At 31.5% G+C, this 6,350-nt stretch overlaps 1 long non-coding RNA gene across 1 annotated transcript; it reads left to right on the top strand.

The window, feature by feature from the left end:
* Positions 1–456: 456 nt before the first annotated feature.
* Positions 457–2,980, top strand: LOC139498281 (uncharacterized). The gene is made up of 3 exons (XR_011657874.1): positions 457–583; positions 1,612–1,729; positions 2,824–2,980. It is a non-coding gene; the product is annotated as an uncharacterized lncRNA (long non-coding RNA).
* The last annotated feature ends 3,370 nt before the right edge of the window (positions 2,981–6,350 follow it).

The following is a 6,350-nucleotide window of genomic DNA, read 5'->3' on the forward strand; positions in this document are numbered from 1 at the left end:
AACATTCATTTACCGTGGTGCTTCTCTGTGCCAGGTACATCCGAAACTGTTTAAAGTTTAACTTAATACACGTTTGCATACATCGGTAATGCATACTTGGTATAAGTGTCTACCTAAAAGCAATACTTAAAGGGTCATTATGGTTTACTTATTTGCTTTAATTCAATTGTGTATTGTTAGATGGAAAATGGAAAACTTGTAGACGACAAAGGAAAAGGCGACAAATTCATCCATGTTACTTAACGTAGTAAGAGGTTATGAAAAATCGTGTTAAATTTTCGATTCGTTTTGATTTATAGTCATTTAACTACAAAAAAGACTTCAAACACAAATGTAACAATAGTTATTATCAAAATCATACGATGTTCTGTAATTCTTTACATCAACTCCATTTGAACTTGGTCAATATTTGTATCATTGGCAAGCATACAATATCCCTTAATTACTTTTAACAGGTGCAGTTGTTGGAGGATTCAAAATTAGTATAACAACAGACGGACAACAGTACAGCAATGAAGAAACTTGTATCATATTTGACTCATTGTGTCAAGCATGCAACGACGATGGCAATTGTACCTTAAAGGTATTTATAAGATAATGATAAAGTGACATATCTAAACTAATTTTCAAAATTATATTTGGACACATTCCTTTCGTGATTTCATTATGAATATCATAAGTAGTATTTCTGCCTTTGTGTAATTAAAATAATGCACAGTATATGTATATACACAATAAAATGAGGAGTTTTACGGGATTTGTAATAACATGAGCAACACGACTGGTGCCACATTTAAAGCAGGATCTGCCTACCCTTCCGGAGCACCTGAGATCATCCCATTTTTTGGCGGAGTTCGTGTCTATGTTTCCTATGTTAAGTCTTGTGTACTATTATTTGTCTTTTTTCCTTTTATCCATCACGGCGTCAGTTTATTTTCGATTTATGTGTTTGACTGTTTCTCTGGTATCATTCGCCCCTCTTCTTCAACAAAAAAATAAAAATGATTAATTATGATAATGTTGTGTTATACAAAAAAACATTACTTAAAAAATTACTACTATCAACCTTCTATAATAGCTGATGGTTTTTAAATACTGTGTAAATCCAATTCAAGGTGACTCGAATCGTTGTATCAGTATCATTTCTACTGACAGAATGTAATGACATTTATTGTATTTGTTTAATATAAAAAAAGAAGATGTGGTATGATTGCCTATGAAACAACTGTCCATAAGAGACCAAAATGACACAGACATTAACAACTATAGGTCACCATACGGCCTTCAACAATGAACAAAACCCATAACTTATAGTCAGCTATAAAAGCTTAGTAGGAGATGGCAGCAACATATTTTTTTTTGCTCTCAAATATTTGGCAGACTTATTAATACGTGTGCTGCAGTTCGAAAATAAGCACACCTATGTCTGGTCTACCAACGACGACGTTTACTCGCTTGTCTGCATAAAATGTCTTTAGTCAACTTGGAAAGCAGTCAAAAAGTCTGCACCAAGTCAACTTTTTCACCCTTTTATGCATTTTCGGACTGCACTCTGTATACGGTGATGGATTGTTTAAATTATGATAACTTTTTTTAATATTCATTATTAAGCCAAACACATGTGAAATAGACGCACAATGTAGAAGAAAAGGAGAGCAGAATTCTAAGCAGCAAATTTGCAATCCATCAGTATCAAAAAATAGCTGGACCACAGATCAAAGTGTACAAGGTTTGTACAAAATAAATGTAGGTCATGTTTTTGTTAATTTATTGAACATATTAAATGGCTTTAATGTAACACACAAAAACAATTACTGATTTATCATGCGCCCATATACATTAAAATACTAATGTGCAAAAAACAGTTTTGGTTGATATGTTCAAATAATATAGTAAAAGCGAGCCAGTCTTAAATATGACAACTGCTGATTTTGAGTGATGCATTAATTATTTGAATAGCAGAATGACATGCTGGCACTGTTAAATGATGCAGAAATAAACACACTGGTACACATTTCTGTTTAGGGGCAAGCTGAAGCACGCCTCTACATATGGGCTTTTCCTGCTGTATTGAAGACCCATTGGTGGTCTTCTGCTGTTTTCTGTTCATTGATCGGGTTATTGTACCTTTGACACATTGCTTATTTCAATTCCTAAATTAACAGTAGTTATGTGGACTGAAATATAGTCGACCATAAATATGACAAATATTAGTAACTGTACACCAATAACAATGAATATTGGTTTCATTTATCATGAATTATTTAGGAAATTGATGAACATGTACTCTGCGTTATCGTCATTGGTCATAGAACTTATCTGATTACCAAGTTAATATATGTAACATTTGAAAACAGATCAGCACATACACATCTTCCATTCGATACCTATACATATATTCCACTTAAACAATTTGATATGTACTGTAAAATATATATTCAACACACGTCAGCAGTGTAAGCCAAAAAAATATTTTATTTAAAGGAAAGGCAGATAACGGATATATTAGTACCACACAGCAAAACGTTACTCATACTTTATTCTCAAACATATTTAATAGTTTTAAAGACATTCAAATTATGTTTGAGTCGATGTAAACCAGTCCTGGTTACAAGTTTACTTGGTGATTGTATTTATCAAAACCAAAATTATCTTAATGCAGGACTAATATCGAAATTTTACTTATAATCAAATGATAATAATAGCATATATGTACCAAAACTGACGTTTTCGATAGTAATAAAGACAGTAAAATTACCAACTATGCTTTTCCATTTAACTTTTCAAATTAAATATGCCATAACAACTCCTGTTTTATTTTAGAAATAGATCATTTCACTGCAAGTTTAACCGGATGTTTATGTGTAGATGACCCGGGAGCGTTTACATGTGCCTGTTGTCAGAATGCTGGGTGTCCATGCGCATCCTTGTCGCCGCATCAATGTGTTGATTGCACACATACAGATGAGTGTGGAAAATACCCAGATTTATTTAATATTCAAATATGTATGATTATAATACAATCTGTTGTTTTCATACTGGCATGCGTTGATTTACTTCGTCTTAAATGCTCGTCAACTTTGTACGTGATTGGCTTTATAATTATGAGCGTCATTGATGAGTCTTATGTAGACGAATCGCAAGTACGACGTATTAAGATAAAATCCTGGTAACTTTGAAAATCAATCAAAGGAAATACTTATTCAAGATGGTAAAATTAGCTATTACATTTTCTGATAAAGATATTGAGAAAGTGAAATCACAAAAATACCGGACTCAGAGGAAAATTCAAAATGTTAGTCCTTAAAAGTAAATAGCAAAATCTAAAGCTCAAATATGTCAAACGAATGGATAAAAAATGTTATATTCCTTACTTGGCACATGCATTTTCAAAAGTAGAAAATGATGAAATAAATCTAAGTTTATAACTATCTTAACCTACAAAATGTATATGTATGACAGTCGCATAAAATTCCAGTATATTGACAACATTCTGAGAACAAAACAATTACAAGTAGGTTAAACTTTCAATAATAGGGGTACAACTATCAACATTGAGTTATCATCTTAATCACTCTTAGACTAGTAACAAACAACTTTATTAGCAAACATTTACCATGGCACAATTAGCACAATGACTGGATGTATCAGTACAGATCCCGTCATACGTAGGAAGCATCAAAAAAGGGCATATAGACAAAGCATATTAGAAAAAATAAAGACAAGAATACTGAAATTATAATAGAACAATAACATTACACGGGATGTATAAAAACAGATCATTTTTCAAATGGATAACAAAAAAGCTGACTAAACAGTAAAAGTAGTATTCATAAACTTAGGACAATTAAAAGAACCAATAAATAACAAACAGAACATCAGAAGAACACATATGACGTTGTCAGTTTATTTTCGATTTATGAGTTTGACTGTCCCTGTGGTATCTTTCGTCCCTCTTTTACTGTATGACAACTTCAACTTTTTGATAAACAAAACTATTTTAATTATATCAATTGACAAATGTTAAAATGTTCATTAATTTTCATTTTTCAATATTGTTTTGCGTACATTTTTATTTTTTGTACATTTATGCAGACAAATCAAACTTCGTGTACGCGGTCAACAAAGATATATATATGAAAAACTAAGGCTTTTCTACCTAAGGAATAGATTACCTCAGCTGTATTTGGCAAAACTTTTAGGAATTTTTGGTCCTCAATGCTCCTCAACTTCGTACTTTTTTTGGCCTTTAATAACTTTTTGATTTTGTCTTTTGTAGACGATACACGCGTCTGGCGTAAATATTAAATTTATTCCGGGTATCCTTGATGAGTTTATTAGAAGCAGAGTGGTCAGTAGCTGTTAAAAGAATACAGAATTACGTAAAAAAAAAAAAAAAAAAAAAAAAAACGAGGATAAAACGCAACGGAAAGTCTTTAACCAAAAAGGCAAAAACAAAAGCCAACCTCGAGCTCAAACAGTCCGCGATATGCGGTTTAATTAGAACAAAATAATTCGACCTCTTGTGTTTAGAAGGTAGAAAAGTGTAATGAACTTTGTATACGGTTGTCAAGATGTCACAAAAGGTACTTTCCGTAAAGTCATTAAAAATATTTGCATTCACGTTGTTTAATTTTCATATTGTACAATTGTTCACAATGCAACTTGCAAACAATCGTTTTTAAAACGACCATAAGTCAAGCTGTTACGTCATTTAGGGGGTCTCCTTATAAGCTGCTACTTTTTTTGCCCAACATAGAAAAAAATCTGGGGAAAATTACAAAAATTGAAAAATCTATTTTCAATCGTATAAGACCATTCCCAAAGTGGCACACCTAAATTTGACATTTAGACGCAACTTCAAAGTTGTATATTATCTGACGGGGTTTTGTTAATTAATTTACGCATCGAACACACCGTCCTTATGTATGTAACATCACATGACTTTTAAGTGATTAAAACTAATTTTTTTTAAATAATATTTGCATGCTTGACATGTTTTTTTCTTAAACAATTACAATTACACCGACAGTCATAATTTCTGTATTATTTTAAAAAGTTTTGTTACACATTTTGTTACACCTTAGTTATACAATAACCCGGATAGGTTGACCATTGTGAAGTTGAGTTTTTGGGGTAGCATAGATTTATATAGTTTTATTCCTTTTGTTTGTGTTTACCAATTGTTGTTCGGAATTATTTTCTATACATCATTTATTGATCTTGCAATTTCTTGTAAGTTGGTATGCGTCTTATTTCTTGGGTGTCATATTTTGGCTATGTTTGTGTTCGATCATACAGTATAATAAGTCGGAAGTTGCCCGCGAATGAATTTTTTTTTTTTAATATCTTGTGACTCTGTGCGTCTTATTTGTTGATTGCAGTTGGTTTTTGTTTTGTGTCATGTGGAGACATGGTGTGATTTTGTTTTTCTTTTGATGTGTTGGCATCATAAATTGGGATTGCACTGAATTATTTCATGATTTCTTTTGTGCTATATTTTCGATACATTTTTAGTCTATCTTATTGCATCTTACAATTGTCAGACGACATAATGTGATACCTTTTTTGTTTGCCAATATTATTCATACGATTCATACGATTTGAATTAATTATTTATATCTTTTTCTTTTCTTAATAGTTTACCTTCAGTCGAAAATTTGCTTGACATTAAGAGTCTTTACTTATTTAAAAGTTTTACATTAGACTCAATTTTATTATAGTTCATCACATAAAGACTCGATTGTATTATAGTATTTTACTTGAATAACCGTCCTACTGTTAGTTCTTTTGTTAGTTCTTCACAACTCAGAAACAGATTCAAGGATATCAAAGTTCCCTTATATTAATTTTTACCGTATACGGTAGCTCACTCTATTTTTCTCATACATGCTCACTATTACAAGTCAAGTACTATAGTAGTTCACCGGTGTCTTCATATTTCATGTACTACACATGCGTATATATATTACTCGAGTGTGAAACATGAAAAAATACTCCACCAAAGCAAGCCAGGAAACAATCACATCAACAAGGAATTACAGGGCCCATAAAGGGCATAAAATCAGATACAATTGATTTACATAATTGGTAACAACAACAATAGAGGCATATACATATATATTTGGAATATAAGCATTGGTCAGAATCAAGCTAAAAACCACATACATTGTATATATTGTGAATAAAAGAATAATAAAATTACATTATACATGTATATGTATTTATTCTCAAATTATTTACTTGACTTAGTGTCAGTGTTCATACCTGATCATTTCATTTTTAGCCATGGCGTTGTCAGTTTGTTTTAGATTTATGAGTTTGACTGTCCCTTTGGTATCTTTCGTCCC

This window comes from Mytilus edulis, chromosome 12 (genome assembly GCF_963676685.1).
Source record: "Mytilus edulis chromosome 12, xbMytEdul2.2, whole genome shotgun sequence".
Classification (NCBI taxonomy): Eukaryota; Metazoa; Mollusca; class Bivalvia; order Mytilida; family Mytilidae; genus Mytilus; species Mytilus edulis.